This window comes from Delphinapterus leucas, chromosome X (genome assembly GCF_059928025.1).
Source record: "Delphinapterus leucas isolate spDelLeu-1000000601 "Yukka" chromosome X, BTC_Dleu_Yukka2, whole genome shotgun sequence".
Classification (NCBI taxonomy): Eukaryota; Metazoa; Chordata; class Mammalia; order Artiodactyla; family Monodontidae; genus Delphinapterus; species Delphinapterus leucas.
Window position 1 is genome coordinate 65,099,280 of NC_143150.1, and position 17,501 is coordinate 65,116,780.

Consider the following 17,501-nt stretch of genomic DNA (forward strand, 5'->3'; position numbering starts at 1 on the left):
AGCAGTACTATTTGTAGTGTTCTTTTTCTTTTTTTTTTTTTTTTTGTGGTATGCGGGCCTCTCACTGTTGTGGCCTCTCCGATTGCGAAGCAGAGACTCCGGACATGCAGGCCCAGCGGCCATGGTGCACGGACCCAGCCGCTCCACAGCATGCAGGATCCTCCTGGACCGGGGCACAAACCCACAAACCCTGCATCGGCAGGCAGACTCTCAACCACTGTGCCAAGAGGGAAGCCCCCTACTTGTAGTTTTTTAAGGAACCTCCATACTGTTCTCCATAGTGGCTGTACCAATTCACATTCCCACCAGCAGTGCAAGAGGGTTCCCTTTTCTGCACACCCTCTCCAGCATTTATTGTTTCTAGATGTTTTGATGATGGCCATTCTGACTGGTGTGAGATGATATCTCACGGTAGTTTTGATTTGCATTTCTCTAATGATTAATGATGTTGAGCATTCTTTCATGTGTTTGTTGGCAGTCTGTATATCTTCTTTAAAGAAATGTCTATTTAGGTCTTCTGCCCATTTTAGGATTGAGTTTTTTTTTTTTTTATTATTGAGCTGCATGAGCTGCTTATAAATTTTGGAGATTAATCCTTTGTCAGTTGCTTCATTGGCAAATATTTTCTCCCATTCTAAGGGTTGTGTTTTGGTTTTGTTTATGGTTTCCTTGGCTGTGCAAAAGCTTTGAAGTTTCATTAGGTCACATTTGTTTATTTTTGTTTTTATTTCCATTTCTCTAGGAGGTGGGTCAGAAAGGATCTTGCTGTGATTTATGTCATAGAGTATTCTGCCTATGTTTTCCTCTAAGAGTTTGATAGTTTCTGGCCTTACATTTTGAGCTTATTTTTCTTTATGGTGTTAGGGAGTGATCTAATCTCATACTTTTACTTGTACCTGTCCAGTTTTCCCAGCAGCACTTACTGAAGAGGTTGTCCTTTCTCCACTGTATATTCCTGCCTCCTTTATCAAAGATAAGGTGACCATATGTGCATGGGTTTATCTCTGGGCTTTCTATCCTGTTCCATTGATCTATCTTTCTGTTTTCTTGCCAGTACCATACTGTCTTGATTACTGTACCTTTGTATTATAGTCTGAAGTCAGGGAGCCTGATTCCTCCAGCTGCGTTTTTCGTTCTCAAGATTGCTTTGGCTATTCAGTATCTTTTGTGTTTCCTTACAAATTTTGAAATTTTTTGTTCTAGTTCTGTGAAAAATGCCCATGGTAGTTTGATAGGGATTGCATTGAATCTGTAGATTGCTTTGGGTAGTAGAGTTGTTTTCTCAATGTTGATTCTTCCAATCCAAGAACATGGTATATATCTCCATCTATTTTTATCATCTTTAATTTCTTTCATCAGTGTCTTATAATTTTCTGCATACAGGTCTTTGGCTCCTTCGGTAGGTTTATTCCTATATATTTTATTCTTTTTTTGCAATGGTAAATGGGAGTGTTTCCTTGATTTCACTTTCAGATTTTTCATCATTAGTGTGTAGGGATGCCAGAGATTTCTGTGCCTTAATTTTGTATCCTGCTATTTTACCAAATTCATTGACTAGCTCTGGTAGTTTTCTGGTAGCATCTTTAGAATTCTCTATGTATAGTATCATGTCATCTTCAAACAGTGGCAACTTTACTTCTTCTTTTCCTATTTGGATTCCTTTTACTTCCTTTTCTTCCCAGTTTGCTGTGGCTAAAACTTCCAAAACTATGTTGAATAAGAGTGGTGAAAAGGGGCAACCTTGTCTTGTTCCTGATCTTAGTGGAAATGCTTTCAGTTTTTCACCATTGAGGATGATGTTGGCTGTGGACTTGTCATATATAGCCTTTATTATGTTGAGGAAAGTTCCCTCTATGCCTACTTTCTGCAGGGTTTTTATCATAAATGGGTGTTGAATTTTGTCGAAAGCTTTCTCTGCCTCTGTTGAGATGATCATATTTTTTTTTCCTTCAATTTGTTAATATGGTGTATCACATTGGTTGATCTGCATATATTGAAGAATCCTTGCATTTCTGGAATAAACCTCACTTGATCATGGTGTATTATCCTTTTAATGTGCTGTTGGATTCTGTTTGCTAGTATTTTGTTGAGGATTTTTGCATCTATGCTCATCAGTGATATTGGCCTGTAGTTTTCTTTCCTTGTGACATCCTTGTCTAGTTTTGGTATCAAGGTGATGGTGGCCTCGTAGAAGAAATTTGGGAGTGTTCCTCCTTCTGCTATATTTTGGAAGTGTTTGAGAAGGATAGGTTTTAGCTCTTCTCTAAATGTTTGATAGAATTCGCCTGTGAAGCCATCTGGTCCTGGGCTTTGGATTGTTGGAAGATTTTTAATCAGTTTCAATTTCAGTGTTTGTGATTGGTCTGATAATATTTTGTATTTCTTCCTGATTCAGTCTTGACAGTTTTGCATTTCTAAGAATTTGTCCATTTCTTCCAGATTGTCCATTTTATTGGCATAGAGTTGCTTGTAGTAATCTCTCATGATATTTTTTATTTCTGCAGTGTCAGTTGTTACTTCTCCTTTTTCATTTCTAATTCTATTGATTTGAGTCTTCTCCCTTTTTTCCTTGATGAGTCTGGCTAATGGTTTATGTATTTTGTTTATCTTCTCAAAGAGCAAGGTTTAAGTTTTATTGATCTTTGCTATCATTTCCTTCATTTCTTTTTCATTTACTTCTGATCTGATTTTTATGATTTCTTTCCTTCTGCTAACTTTCGGGTTTTTTTGTTCTTGTTTCTCTAATTGCTTTTGGAGCAAGGTTAGATTGTTTATTCAAGATGTTTCCTGTTTCCTAAGGTAGGATTTTATTGCTATAAACTTCCCTCTTAAAACTGCTTTTGCTGCATCCCATAAGTTTTTGGTCGTTGTGTCTCCACTGTCATTTGTTTATAAGTATTTTGAGATTTCCTCTTTGATTTCTTCAGTGATCACTTCGTTATTAAGTAGTATATTGTTTATCCTCCATGTGTTTGTATTTTTTACAGATCTTTTCCCGTAATTGATATATAGTCTCATGGCGTTGTAATCGCAAAAAGATACTTTATACAATTTTAACTTTCTTAACTTAACCAAGGCTTTCTTTGTGATGCAAAATATGATCTATCCTGGAGAATGTTCCCTGAGCACTTGAGAAAAATGTGTATTCTGTTATTTTTGGATGGAATGTCCAATAAATATCAATTAAGTCCATCTTGTTTAATGTATCATTTAAAGCTTGTGTTTCCTTACTTATTTTCATTTTGGATGATCTGTCCATTGTTGAAAGTGGCGTGTTTAAGCCCCCTACTATGATTGTGTTACTGTCGGTATCCCCTTTTATGGCTGTTAGTATTTGCCTTATGTATTGAGGTGCTCCTATGTTGGGTGCATAAATATTTACAATTGTTATATCTGCTTCTTGGATCGATCCCTTGATCATTATGTAGTGCCCTTCTTGTTTCTTCTAATAGGCTTTATTTTAAAGAGTATTTTGTCTGATATGAGAATTGCTACTCCAGCTTTCATTTGGTTTCTATTTGCCTGGAATATATTTTTCCATCCCTTTATTTTGAGGCTGTATGTGTCTCTAGGTCTCAAGTGGGTCTCTTGTAGACAGCATATATAGGGGTCTTGATTTTGTATCCATTCATCCAATCTGTGCCTTTTGGTGGGGGCATTTAGTCCATTTAATTTAAAGGTAATTATCGATATGTATGTTCCTATTCCCATTTTCTAAAGTGTTTTGTGTTCATTATTGTAGGTCTTTTCCTTCACTTGTGTTTCTTGCCTAGAGAAGTTCCTTTGGCCTTTGCTGTAAAGCTGGTTTGGTGCTGCTGAACTCTCTCAGCTTTTGCTTGTCTGTAAAGGTTGTAAATTCTCCATCAAATCTGAATGAGATCCTTGCTGAGTAGAGTAACCTTGGTTGTAGGTTTTTCTCCTTCATCACTTTAATTATGTCCTGCCAGTCCCTTCTGGCTTGCAGTGTTTCTGCTGAAACATCAGCGGTTAACCTTATGGGCATTCCCTTGTGTGTTATTTGTTGTTTTTCCCTTGCTGCTTTTAATATGTTTTCTTTGTATTTAATTTTTAACAGTATGATTAAGGTGTGTCTTGGCGTATTTTCCTTGGATTTACCCTGTATGGGACTCTCTGTGCTTCCTGGACTTGATTAACTATTTCCTTTCCCATATTAGGGAAGTTTTCAACTATACTCTCTTCAAATATTTTCTCAGTCCCTTTCTTTTTCTCTTCTTCTTCTAGAACCCCTATAATTCGAATGTTGGTGTATTTAATGTTGTCTGAGATGTCGCTGATACTGTCCTCAGTTCTTTTCATTCTTTTTTCTTTATTCTGCTCTGCAGTAGTTATTTCCACTATTTTATCTTCCAGGTCACTTATCTGTTCTTCTGCCTCAGTTATTCTGCTATTGATCCCATCTAGAGTATTTTTCATTTCATTTATAGTGTTGTTCATCATTGCTTGTTTCATCTTTATTTCTTCCAGGTCCTTGTTAAATGTTCCTTGCATTTTCTCTACTCTATTTCCAAGATTTTGGATCATATTTACTATCATTATTCTGAATTCTTTTTCAGGTAGACTGCCTATTTCCTCTTCATTTGCTAGGTCTGGTGCATTTTTATCTTGCTCCTTCATTTGCTGTGTGTTGTTTTGTCTTCTCACTTTGCTTATCTTACTGTGTTTGGGGTCTCCTCTTTTCAGGCTGCAGGTTCGTAGTTCCCGTTGTTTTTGGTGTCTGTCCCCAGTGGCTAAAGTTGTTTCAGTGGGTTGTGTAGGCTTCCTGGTGGAGGGGACTAGTGCCTGTGTTGTGGTGGATGAGGCTGGATCTTGTCTCTCTAGTGGGCAGGTTCACATCTGGTGGTGTGTTTTGGGGTGTCTGTGGCCTTATTATGATTTTAGGCAGCCTCTCTGCTAACCGGTGGGGTTGTGTTCCTGTATTCCTATTTGTTTGGCATAGGGTGTCCAACACAGTAGCTTGCTGGTCGTTGAGTGAAGCTGGGTGCTGGTGTTGAGTTGGAGATCTCTGGGAGATTGTCACCATTTGATATTATGAGGAGCTGGGAGGTCTGTTATGGACCAGTTTCCTGAAGTTGGCTCTCCCACCTCAGAGGCACAGCTTATAATAAAGGCTGTGCTTATTATAATGTATGTGATCAAGATATGTGATCAAGATATGATCAAGGGAGTCCCCATAAAGTTATAAACTGAGTTTTCAGAAGAAACTCTCCAGGCAAGATGGGAGTGGCACAATATATATAAAGTAATGAAAGGGAGAAACCTACAAACAAACTCATCGACCTATAGAAACCCTGATTTTGAAACCACCCATGAATAAGAATACTTTTTTGGGTATCTGTGAGTCGAGTAGAGAAGTTCCAGCATGCAAATGAAGCAAAAAGTCTGAAAACAGACATATTGAAGAGGGTAAGAAAAACAGCTTCACTTTACCTGTGTCACTCTCTCCCCCGGGAAAGCACAGTGTATTGCCAAGAGAGTCTTACTTGGCCTGTGATAGCTCCCACAGGATAGATGAATGTGAGAACACAGTGGGTTCCTGGCTTTCCATGCTATGCAAGACACTGCCAAGTGACACAGTTCTTTCTCACTCAAATAAGAATACTGAGAGGATTGGCAAGACTGGATAGCTTAAGGGAAGCTAGGAGCAGCAAAAACTGTCAGGGTTCACAGTAACTGGACACAAGACTCAACAAAGGAGAATGGATTCTATTAATATCTTTGCAGACTCCATCCAAGAGACTGTCTCATAAACCTCATAAAATGTATCACTAGCAGATCCACCTCCAACAAGGCTATGTGAATCTCAACTACTTCCTTTCCATAAACAGTGCTCCACATATGTCAGCATCTGCAGATCATGCATGTGCATTTGCAGACATTGTCTAGGAAAAATAAACAGAATGTTCTCATCATCTGACCTGGATTTGCAACATCAAGAGAAAGTGTAAAATTTTAAGACTTAACCCTCAAAAGGCAACATGAGGAAGAGAGGATGTATCCATAGAAAGAGTCTGAGAGAATTCCAAAATTCCTAGGTGACTGGTGAAGGTATTTTGTTCCTGAAACCAGTTGGTAAACTTTGGAACAGGTAACTACATCTTCAAATGTAAACACAGCAACTTAGGGTTTAAAGAAACAGAAAAAAAAAAAGGAAACATGACAACACCAAAGGAACACAATAATTTTCCAGTAACCAAATTCAAAGAACTGGAGATCTATGAATTACCTGACACATAATTCAAAGAGTTGTTTCAAGGAAGCTCAGCAAGCAACAAGGAAGCAAAGATAAACAACTCAAATAAATAAGAAAAAAATACATGAAGAAAATTATAAGTTCAACAAAGAGATGGAAATTATAAAAAAGACCAACAAATTTCTGGATCTGAGGAATAAATGATCAAACTAAAAAATGGAGGAAAGAGCTTCAAAAATAGACTCAATCAAACATAAGAGAGAGTCTATAAACTCAATAAGAGGTCATTTGAGGAGGTTGGAGAAAAGATGGCAGAGTAGAAGGACTTGAGCTCACCTTTTCTCACAAAACACTAAAGTCACAACTAACTGCCAAACAACCATCAACAAAAAGAATGGGACCTAACAAAAAATATATTCTACTTCCAAAGACAAAGAAGAAACCACAACAAGATGATAGCTGGGGTGCATTCGCGATACAATAAAATCCCATACATGCCAGGTGGGTGGCCCACAAACTGGAAAATAATCATATCACAGAGGGTCTCCAACAAGAGTGGAGTTCGGAGCAGCACGTCAGACTCCCAAGCCTGGGAGTCTGGAATCAGGAAGAGGAGTCTCCAGATCATTTGGCTTTGAAGGCCAGCAAGGCTTGATTTTAGGACCTCCACAGGTATGGAGTAAACAGAAACTCCACTCTTTGAGGGTGCACACAAGCTCTCACGTGCACCAGGAACCCAGGGAAAAGGCAGTGATTTCAAAGGAGATGGGGTCAGACGTACCTGCTGGTCTTGGAGGGTCTCCTGGGAAAGTAAGGGGTGGCTGTGGCTCACTAGGAACAAGGACACTGGTGGCAGAGGTACTGGGAAATATTCATTGGCATGAGCTCTCCTGGAGGCCACCATTTTGAAACCAAGACCTGACCCCACCCAACAGCCTGCAAGCTCCAGTGTTGGTACGTCTCAGGCCAAACAATCAATAGGGTTGGAACACAGCACAATGCATCAGCAGACAGGGTGCCTAAAATCATCCTGAGTCCACAGACTCACCGAAACACACCTCATGACACAGCCCTGCTCACCAGAAGTACAAGACCCAGCTCCACCCAAGCAGTGGGTAGGCATGAGTCTCTCACACCAGGAAGCCTGCACAAGCCTCTTAAACCAACTTCACCGACCAGGGGGCAGAAACCAGAAGCAAGGGGAACTACAACACTGTAGCCTGTGGAACAGAAACAGCAATCACAGAAAGTTAGCCAAAATGATATGGCAGAGGAATATGTTTCAGACCAAGAAACAAGATAAAACACAGAACAACAAAGTGAAGAGGAGATATGCAAACTACCTGAAAAATAATTCAAAGTAATGATACTAAAGATGATAAAAGATCTCAGGAAAGAATGGAGACACAGACCAGTAAGATACAAGAAATATTTAATGAAAAGCTAGAAGATATAAAGAACAAAGATGAAGAATACAATAACTGAAGTGAAAAAATACACTAGAAGGAATCAATCAATAGGAGAATAAATGAGGCAGAAGAATGGGTAAGTGAGCAGGGAGACACAGTGGTGGAAATCACTGCCATGGAACAGAATAAAGAAAAATGAAAAGAATGAGGACATTTTAAGAGACCTCTGGGACAATGTTAAATGCACCAACATTCACATTATATGAGTCTCAGAAAGAAAACAGAGAGAGAATGGGTCTGAGAAAATATCTGAAAACATAATAGATGAAAACTTCCCTAACATGGGAAGGGGAAGAGTCACCCAAGTCCAGGAAGCTTAGAGACTGCCATAAAGGATAAATACAAGGAGGAACATGCCAAGACAAATATTAATCAAATTGACAAAAATTAAAGATAGAGAAAATATTAAAAGCAACAAGGGAAAAGCAACAAATAACATACAAGGGAGTCCCCATAAGGTTATAAACTGAGTTTTCAGCAGAAACTCTCCAGGGAAGAAGGGAGTGGCACAATATATATAAAATAATGAAAGGGAAAAACCTACAAACAAGAATACTTTAACCATCAAGGCTCTCATTCAGACCTGATGGAAAAATCAAAAGAATTACAGACAAGCAAAAGCTAAGACGATTCAGCACCACCAAACCAGCTATACAACAAATGCTAAAGGATCTTCTCTAAGTAGAAAAGAAAAGGACACAACTATAAAAAAGATAATTACAAATGGGAAAGCTCACCCATAAAGGAAACCATACAGTAAAGGTAGAAAGTCAAACAAAAAACAAATACGATATCAAAACCAGCAATTGTGAGAAGAGAAGGGTATAAATGCAGGATATTGTAAATGAATTTGAAACTAAAAAACAGCAACTTAAAAGAATCTTATGTATTTAACATGCCATAACAAGACATTCTGCTAACCACAAACCAAAAATCTACAATAGCTACACACACACAAAAGAATAAGGGATCCAAACACAACACTAAATTTAGTCATCAAATCACAAGAGAAGAGAACAAACAAGGAAAGGAAGAAAAAAGACATAAGAACAAATCCAAACAATTTACAAAATGGCCATAAGAACATACATATTGATAATTATCTTGAATGTAAATGGATTAAATGCTCCAACAAACAGACATAGACTGGCTGAATGAATTTTTTAAAAAAAGACATATATATGCTATCTACCAAGGACCAACTTCTGATTTAGGGACACATACAGACTCATACTGAGGGGATGGAAAAAGGTATTCCATACAAATGGAAGTCAAGAGAAAGCTGGAATAACAATAATCATATCAGACAAAATTAGCTTTAAAATAAAGATGGTTACAAGAGACAAAGGACATTACATATGATAAAAAGGATCAATCCAAGAAGGAGATATAACAATTATAAATATATATGACCCCAAAAAAGGAGCACCTCAATATATAAGGCAAATGCTAACAGTCATAAAAGGAGAAATTGACAACAAGACAATAATAGTAACGGATTTTAACACCCTACTTTCATCAATGGACAAATCATTCAGACAGAAAATCAATAAGGAAACACCGTCCTTAAATGAAACATTAGACCAGATGAACTTAAGTGATATTCATAGAGCATTCCATCCAAAGCAGCAGAATACAGCCATAAAATGAAACGAAACTGAGTTATTGGTAGTGAGGTGGATGGACGTAGAGTCTGTCATACAGAGTGAAGTAAGTCAGAAAAATAAAAACAAATACCATATGCTAACACATATATATGGAATCTAAAATTTAAAAAAAATTGTTATGAAGAACCTAGGGGCAGGACAGGAATAAAGACACAGACATAGAGAATGGACTTGAGGCCATAGGGAGGGGGAAGAGTAAGCTGGGACAAAGTGAGAGAGTGGCATGGGCTTATATATGTTACCAAATGTAAAATAGATAGCTAGTGAGAAGCAGCCACATAGAACAGGGAGGTCAGCTTGGTGCTCTGTGACCACCTAGAGAGGTGGAATAGGGAGGGTGGGAGGGAGACACAAGAGGGAGGAGACATGGGGATATATGTATATGTATAGCTGATTCACTTTGTTATAAAGCAGAAACTAACACACCATTGTAAAGCAATTATCCTCCAATAAAAATGTTTTTAAAAAAAGGAGCAGAATACACAATCTTCTCAAGTGCACATGGAACATTCTTTAGGATTGATCACATACTGGGCCACAAAATGAGCCTCGGTAAATTTAAGAAAATTGAAATCATAACAAGCAACTTCTCCAAACACAATTCTATGAGATTAGAAATAAACTTCAAGAAAAAAAATGTAAAAAACACAAGCACATGGAGGCTAAATGCAACTAAACAACCTATGGATCACAGAAGAAATCAAAAAAGAAATAAAAAAATACCTAGAGACAAATGAAAATATGACAATTCAAAACCCATGGGATACAGCAAAAGCAGTTCTAAGAGGGGAGTTTCTAGCAATAAATTCTTACCTCACGAAGCAAGAAAAATCTCAAATAAACAACCTAACTTTACATCTAAAGCAACTAGAGAAAAAAACAAAACCCAAAGTTAGTAGAAGAAAAAGAATCATAAAAATCATAGCAGAAATAAATGAAATAGAAATGTGGAAAACAACAGAAAAGATTAACAAAACTAAAAGTTGGTTGTTTGGAAAGAGGAACAAAACTGATAAACCTTTAGACAGACTTATACAGAAAAAAAGGGAGAGGGCTCAAAGTAAAAAATATATATATACAAATGAAAAAGGAGAATTTACAGCTGACTCCAAAAATAAAATAAAATAAATCACAAAGGATCATAAAAGACTACTACAAGCAACTATATGCCAATAAATTGGACAACCTAGAAGAAATGGACAAATTCTTGGAAAGGTACAGTCTCCCAAGACTGAACCAGGAAGAAATAGAAAATATGAACAAAGAAATCACAAGTGCTAAAATTGAAAGTGTGATGTAAAAACTCCCAACAAACAAAAGTCCTGGACCAGATGGCTTTGTGGACAAATTCTATCAAACTTTTAGAGAAGAGTTAACACCTATCCTTCTGAAACTATTCCAAAAAATTGTAGAGCAAGGCACACTTCTGACCTCATTCTATGAGGTCACCATCTCCCTGATACCAAAACCAGACACATACACTAAATCCCCTACATATGAACGAGTTCCATTCTGAGAGCACATTCTTAGGTCCAATTTGTTCATAAGTCCAGCAAAGTTAGCCTAGGTACCAAAGTAACAATATCAGCTATATAGTACTGTACTGTAATAGGTTTATAATACTTTTTACACAAATAATGCATAAAAAACACAAAAATAAAGAAAACATTTTTAATTGTACAGTACAGTACCTTGAAAAGTGCAGTAGTACAGTACAACAGCTGGCATACAGGGACTGGCATCGAGTGAACAGTCAGGAAGAGTTATTGACTGGAGGACGGAGAGGAGGTGGGAGATGGTAGAGCTGAAGGATCATCAGCAATAGGAGATGGAGGGCAAGCTGCAATTTCACTCACACCTGATGTTGATGGCACATGTCCAGGTTCCTTGCTGCATTCAATTCAATCTACCCACTTGAAAAAAATAATCCAGCAATGTCTGGGTAGTAGCTCTGTTTCTCTTCTCATAAATGACATGGTAGCAATGGATTGCATTCTGAACGGCTGCTGCAACTTTCGTGTACTGTTCTATATTCGGATCTTGTGCCTCAAAACCTAACAGTGCCTCTTCAAATAAAGAAAATCACCTTGCCACTTCCTGCATCATGAATCTCTTCAGTTCTTCAGTTACTCCTTCCTCCTCTTGTCTCTCTTCATCCTTTTTCGGGGCCTCCAATTCCATCAGGTCTTCATTAGCAAGCTCCTCGTGTTGCACAGCAAGGAGTTCAACATAGTTATCCTCTTGCAGATCTAGCTCCAGCTTCTCATTGAGGGTCACTAAGTTGTTGAAGACCTCTTTGGACTCCTCATCCACCTTCTCAAATCCATGAAAATCATGAACAAACTGCAGGCAAAGGTTCTTCCAAACCCCATACATGGTGATGGCCGTAACCTCACGTCAAGCAAAGTCAATGATTTTTTATGGCCTTGTAGATGTTATAGTCTTTCCAAAAGTGTCACAAGGTTGTTCCTGATTTGTCACTCACCTTTACTGCCTGACAAAAAAAGTGTGATGTAAATAATATTTCTTGAAAATCGCTATAACTCCCTTGTCCATAGGTTGGATGAGCAACGTAATATTTGGTTGCAGATATACTACTTTGACGTTGGGATAAAAGTCATCCATGAATGGGGGGTAGCCTGGAGCATTGTTGAGAAGCAAAAGAATGTTAATGGGACGTCCTTCTCCAAGAAGTATTATCTACCTCCAGGAAAATGTGGTGGAAAAACCAGTCCTGGAAAATGGACTGTGTAACCCAGGCTTTAGTGTTACACTTACAAACAACAGGAAGAGAGCCATTACCTATGTTTTTAAGGGCTCTTGGTTTCTCTGAATGATAAACTAAGATAAACTAAGAGAGGCTTCAGCTTCATATGCCTGGAATCATTGTCACCAAACAAAAGAGTTAGCCTATCCTTTACTGCTTTATAACCTGGCATCAACATTTCCTCCTTACTGATGTTTTTCCTGAAGTGCTTCAGGAAATTCCTGGGCAGCTACGATATCTGCACCCACTGCCTCACCACTTACTTTCATGTTGAGATGGTTGGCCCTAGCCTTGAACCAGTGAAACCAGCCGTGGCTGGCATTAAAAAATGTGCCTTCTGATTCTTCACCTTGTTTATTCTTCAAGTCTTCATAAAGGTTTTTAGCTTTCTCTTGAATCATCATTAAGTGGAGTGGGATTTGACAATAATGCTGATTCTGAATCCACACACTGAGAAGTTTCTCCATCTCCTCCATCATTTTTCCACCCTTCTTTGATACTACTGCTGATGTCATCAGCATAGCAGACATCACATATTCAATGATCTTCTCCTTGTTCTTTAGAATCATGCTGATGGTTGAACAATTCATGTTATAAGAACAAGTGATGGGAGGATCTTCAAGATGATGGAGGAGTAAGATGTGGAGATCACCTTCCTCCCCATAAATACATCAAAAATATATCTACATGTGGAACAACTCCTCCAGAACACCTACTGAACACTGGCAAAAGACCTCAGACTTCCCCAAAGGCAAGAAATTCCCCATGTATCTGGTTAGGGAAAAAGAAGAAACAGGACAAAAGAATAGGGACAGGACCTGCATCACTGGGAGGGAGCTGTGAAGGAGGAAAAGTTTCCACACAGAAGGAAGCCCCTTCACTTGTGGAGACGGGTGTGTGTGCAGTGGGGGGCGAAGCTTTGGAGCCATGGAGGAGAGCACAGCAACAGGGGTACAGAGGGCAAAGTGCAGAGATTCCCACACAGAGGATCAGTGCCGACCAGAACTCATGAACCTGAGAGGCTTGTCTGCTCACCCGCTGGGGTGGGTGGGGGTTGGGAGCTGAGGCTTGGGCTTCAAAAGTCAGATCCCAGGGAGAGGAGTGAGGTTGGCTATTTGAACACAGCCTAAAGGGGCTAGTGCACCACAGCTAGTTGAGAGACAGTCCGGGAAAATCTCTGGACCTGCCTAAGGGAAAGAGACCCTTGTTTGGGGGTGCATGAGGAGAGGGAATTCCTTCCCTGTCTGCCCACAGAAGGCAGAGCACTGCTTAAGTGAGATCCAATGACGGATGCAAGCCATGGCTATCACTGTACACTACAGAGAGGGGCATGAAACGCTAACGATGCTGCTGCAGCCAACAAGAATCCTATGTGCAAGCACAGGTCACTATCCACAACACCTCTCCTGAGAACCTGTGCAGTCTGCCACTGCCAGGGTCCCATGACCCAGGGAAAAATAACCCTGGATAACACATGGCATGCCTCAGGCTGTTGCAATGTCACACTGGCCTCTGCTGCCATAGACTCGTCCCACATTCCGTACCCCTCCCTCTCCCCAGCCTGAGTGAGCCAGACCCCCTAATCAGCCACTGCTTTAACCCCCTTTTGTCTGGGGGAAGAACAGATGCCAGAGAGCAACCTACACATAGAGGCAGGGCCAAATCCAAAGCTGAACCCCAGGAGCTGTGCGAAAAAAAAAGAGAAAGAGAAATTTCTCCAAGTAGCCTCAGGAGCAGCAGATTAAATCTCTGCAATCATTTTGATGTACCCCACATCTGTGGAATACATGAATATACAACGAATCATCCCCAAATTGAGGCAGTGGACTTTAGGAGCAACTGTAGACTTGGGGTTTGCTGTATGCGACTGACTATTTTCAGATTTATATGTTTATCATAGTTTAGTTTTTACAGCTTATTATCATTGGTGAATTTGTTTATTGGTTTGGTTGCTCTCTTTTTTCTTAATTACTTTTTAATTTTAATAATATTTAAAAACATTTTTAATTAACTTTATTTTTCTCTTCCTTTCTTTCTTTCTTTCTTTCTTTCCCTCCCTCCCTCCTTCCTTCCTTCCTTCCTTCCTTCCTTTTTTCTTTCTTTCTTTCTTTCTTTCTTTCTTTCTTTCTTTCTTTCTTTCTTTCTTTCCTTCTTTCTTCATTTTCTTCTGAGGTATGTGGCTGACAGGGTATCTATGCTCTGGCCGAGTGTCAGGCCTGAGCCTCACAGGTGGGAGAGCCGAGTTCAGGACATTTGATGACCAGAGACCTCTTGGCCCCACGTAGTATCAGTTAGCAAGAACTCTCGCAGAGATATCTGTCTAAACACAAAGATCCAGCTCCACTCAACAACCATCAAGCTACAGTACTTGACACCCCATGCCAAATAATTAGCAAGAAAGGAACAGAACCCCACCAATTAGCAGAGAGACTTCCTAAAATCAAAATAAGTTCACTGACACCTCAGAACATACCACCAGACTTGGTCCTGCCCACCGGAAAGACAAGATTCAGACTCATCCACCAGAACACAGGCACCAGTCTCCTCCACCAAGAAGCCTACACAACCCACTGAACCAACCTTACTCACTGGGGGTAGAAAACAAAAACAATAGGAACTATAAACCTGCAACTTATGAAAAAGAGACCCCAAACACGGTAAGGTAAGCAAAATGAGAAGACAGAGAAATACACAGCAGATGAAGGAACAACGTATAAAACCAACAGACCAAACAAATGAAGAGGAAATAGGCAGTCTACCTGAAAAAGAATTCAGAGTAATGATAGTCAAGATATCCAAATCTTGGAAATAGAATGAAGAAAACAGAAGAAGGTTTAGAAACGACCTAGAAGAACTAAAGAGCAAACAAACAATGATAAGCAACACAATAAATGAAATTAAAAATTATCTAGAAGGAATCAATAGCAGAATAACTGAAGCAGAAGAAGAGATAAGTGATCTGGAAGATAAAATAGTGAAAATAACTACTGCAGAGCAGAATAAAGAATAATGAAAAGAATTCAGGACACTCTCCAAGGTCTCTGGGACAACATCCAATGCACCACCATTCGAATTATAGGGGTCCCAGAAGAAGAAGAGAACAACAAAGGGACTGAGAAAATATTTGAAGAGATTATAGTTGAAAACTTCCCTAATATAGGAAAGGAAATCAAGTCCAGGAAGCACAGAGAGTCTAATAGAAGGATAAATCCAAGGAAAGACACGCCAAGACACATATTAATCAAACCATCAAAAATTAAATACAAAGAAAAGACTATTAAAAGCACCAAGGGAAAAGCAACAAATAACATACAAGGGATCACCATAAGGTTAACAGTTGATTATTCAGCAGAAACTCTGCAAACCAGAAGGGAGTGGCAGGACATATTTAAAGTAATGAAAGGCAAAAGCCTACAACTAATATTATTCTACCTATCAAGGATCTCATTCAGATATGATGGAGAAATTAAAATTTCACAGACAAGTAGAAGCTAAGAAAATTCAGCACCACCAAACCAACTTTACAACAAATGCTAATGGAACTTCTCTAAGCAGGAAACAAAAGAGAAGGAAAAGACCTACAAAAACAAACCCAAAACAACTAAGAAAATGGTAACAGGAACATACATATTGATAATTACCCTAAATGTAAATGGATTAAAGGCTCAAAGGAAAAGACACAGACTTGCTGAATGGATACAAAAACAAGAACCATATATACCCTGTCTAAAAGAGACCCACTTCAAACCTAGGAACACATTCAGGCTGAAAGTGAGGGAACGGGAAGAGATATTCCCTGAAAATGGAAATCCAAAAAAGGGGGAGCAGTAATACTTATATCAATCAGACAAAATAAACTTTAAAATAAAGACTATGACAAGAGGCAAAGAAGGACACTGTACAATGATCAAGGGATCAATTCAAGAAGAAGATATAACAATTGTAAATATGCACCCAAAAAAGGAGCACCTCAATACATAAGGCAAATGGTAACAGCCATAACAGGAGAAATCGATAGTAGCACAATAACAGTAGGGGACGTTAACACCCCACATTCACCAATGGACAAATCATCCAAAATGAAAACAAATAAGGAAACAGAAGCTTTAAATGATAAATTAAACAAGATGTACTTGATTGGTATATATAAGACATTCCCCCCAAAGAGAGCAGAAAACACTTTCTTCTCAAGTACTCATGGAACATTCTCCAGCACAGATCATATCTTGGGTCACAAATCACACCTTGGTATACTTAAGAATATTGAAATCATATCAAGTATTTTCTCGACCACAGCATTATGAGACTAGATAACCAAAACAGAAAAAAGCTGTAAAAACTACAAACACATGAAGGTTGCAATATGATGATAAATAACCAAGAGATCACTGAAGAAATCAGAGAGGAAATAAAAAAATACCGGGAAACAAATGGTAATGAAAACACGACAGCCCAAAACCTATGGGAGGCAGCCAAAGTAACTCTAAAAAGGAAGTTTATAGCAATACAATCCTACCTCAAGAAAGAAGAAAAGTCTCTAATAAACAACATAAACTTACACCCAAAGCAATTAGAGAAAGAAGAAAAACAACAAAAAATCCCAAAGTTAGCAGAAGGAAAGAAATCATGAAGATCATATCAGAAATAAATGTAAAAGCAATGAAGGAAACAATAACAAATATCAAAAAATCTAAAAGCTGATTCCTTGAGAAGTTATACAAAATTGACAAACCATTAGCCAGACTCAATAAGAAGAAAAGGGAGAAGATGTAAATCAACAGAGTTAGAAATGAAAAAGGAGAAGTAACAACTGGCAATGCGGAAACACAAAGGACCATGAAAGATAATGATCTCTCATGATTGGCACCTATATTCCAATAAAATGGACAAATTGGAAAAATGGACAAATTCTTAAAAAAGCACAACCTTCTGAGACTGAAACAGGAAGAAATAGAAAATATACACAGACCAATCACAAACACTGAAACCAAAAGCGTGATTAACACTCTTCCAACAAACAAAAGCCCAGGACCAGATGGCTCCTCAGGCGAATTCTATCAAACATTTAGAGAAGAGCTAACACCTATCCTTCTCAAACTCTTCCAAATATAGCAGAGGGAGAAACACTCCCAAACTCATTCTATGAGGCCATCATCACCATGATACCAAAACCAGACAAAGAAATCACATAAAAGAAAACTACAGGCCAATATCAATGATGAACACAGATGCGAAAATCTCAACATAATACTAACAAACAGAATCCAGCAGCACATTAAAAGGATCATACTCCATGATCAAGTGGGGTTTATCCCAATAATGCAAGGATTCTTCAATATAAGCAAATTAATCAATGTGATACACCATATTAACAAATTGAAGGAGAA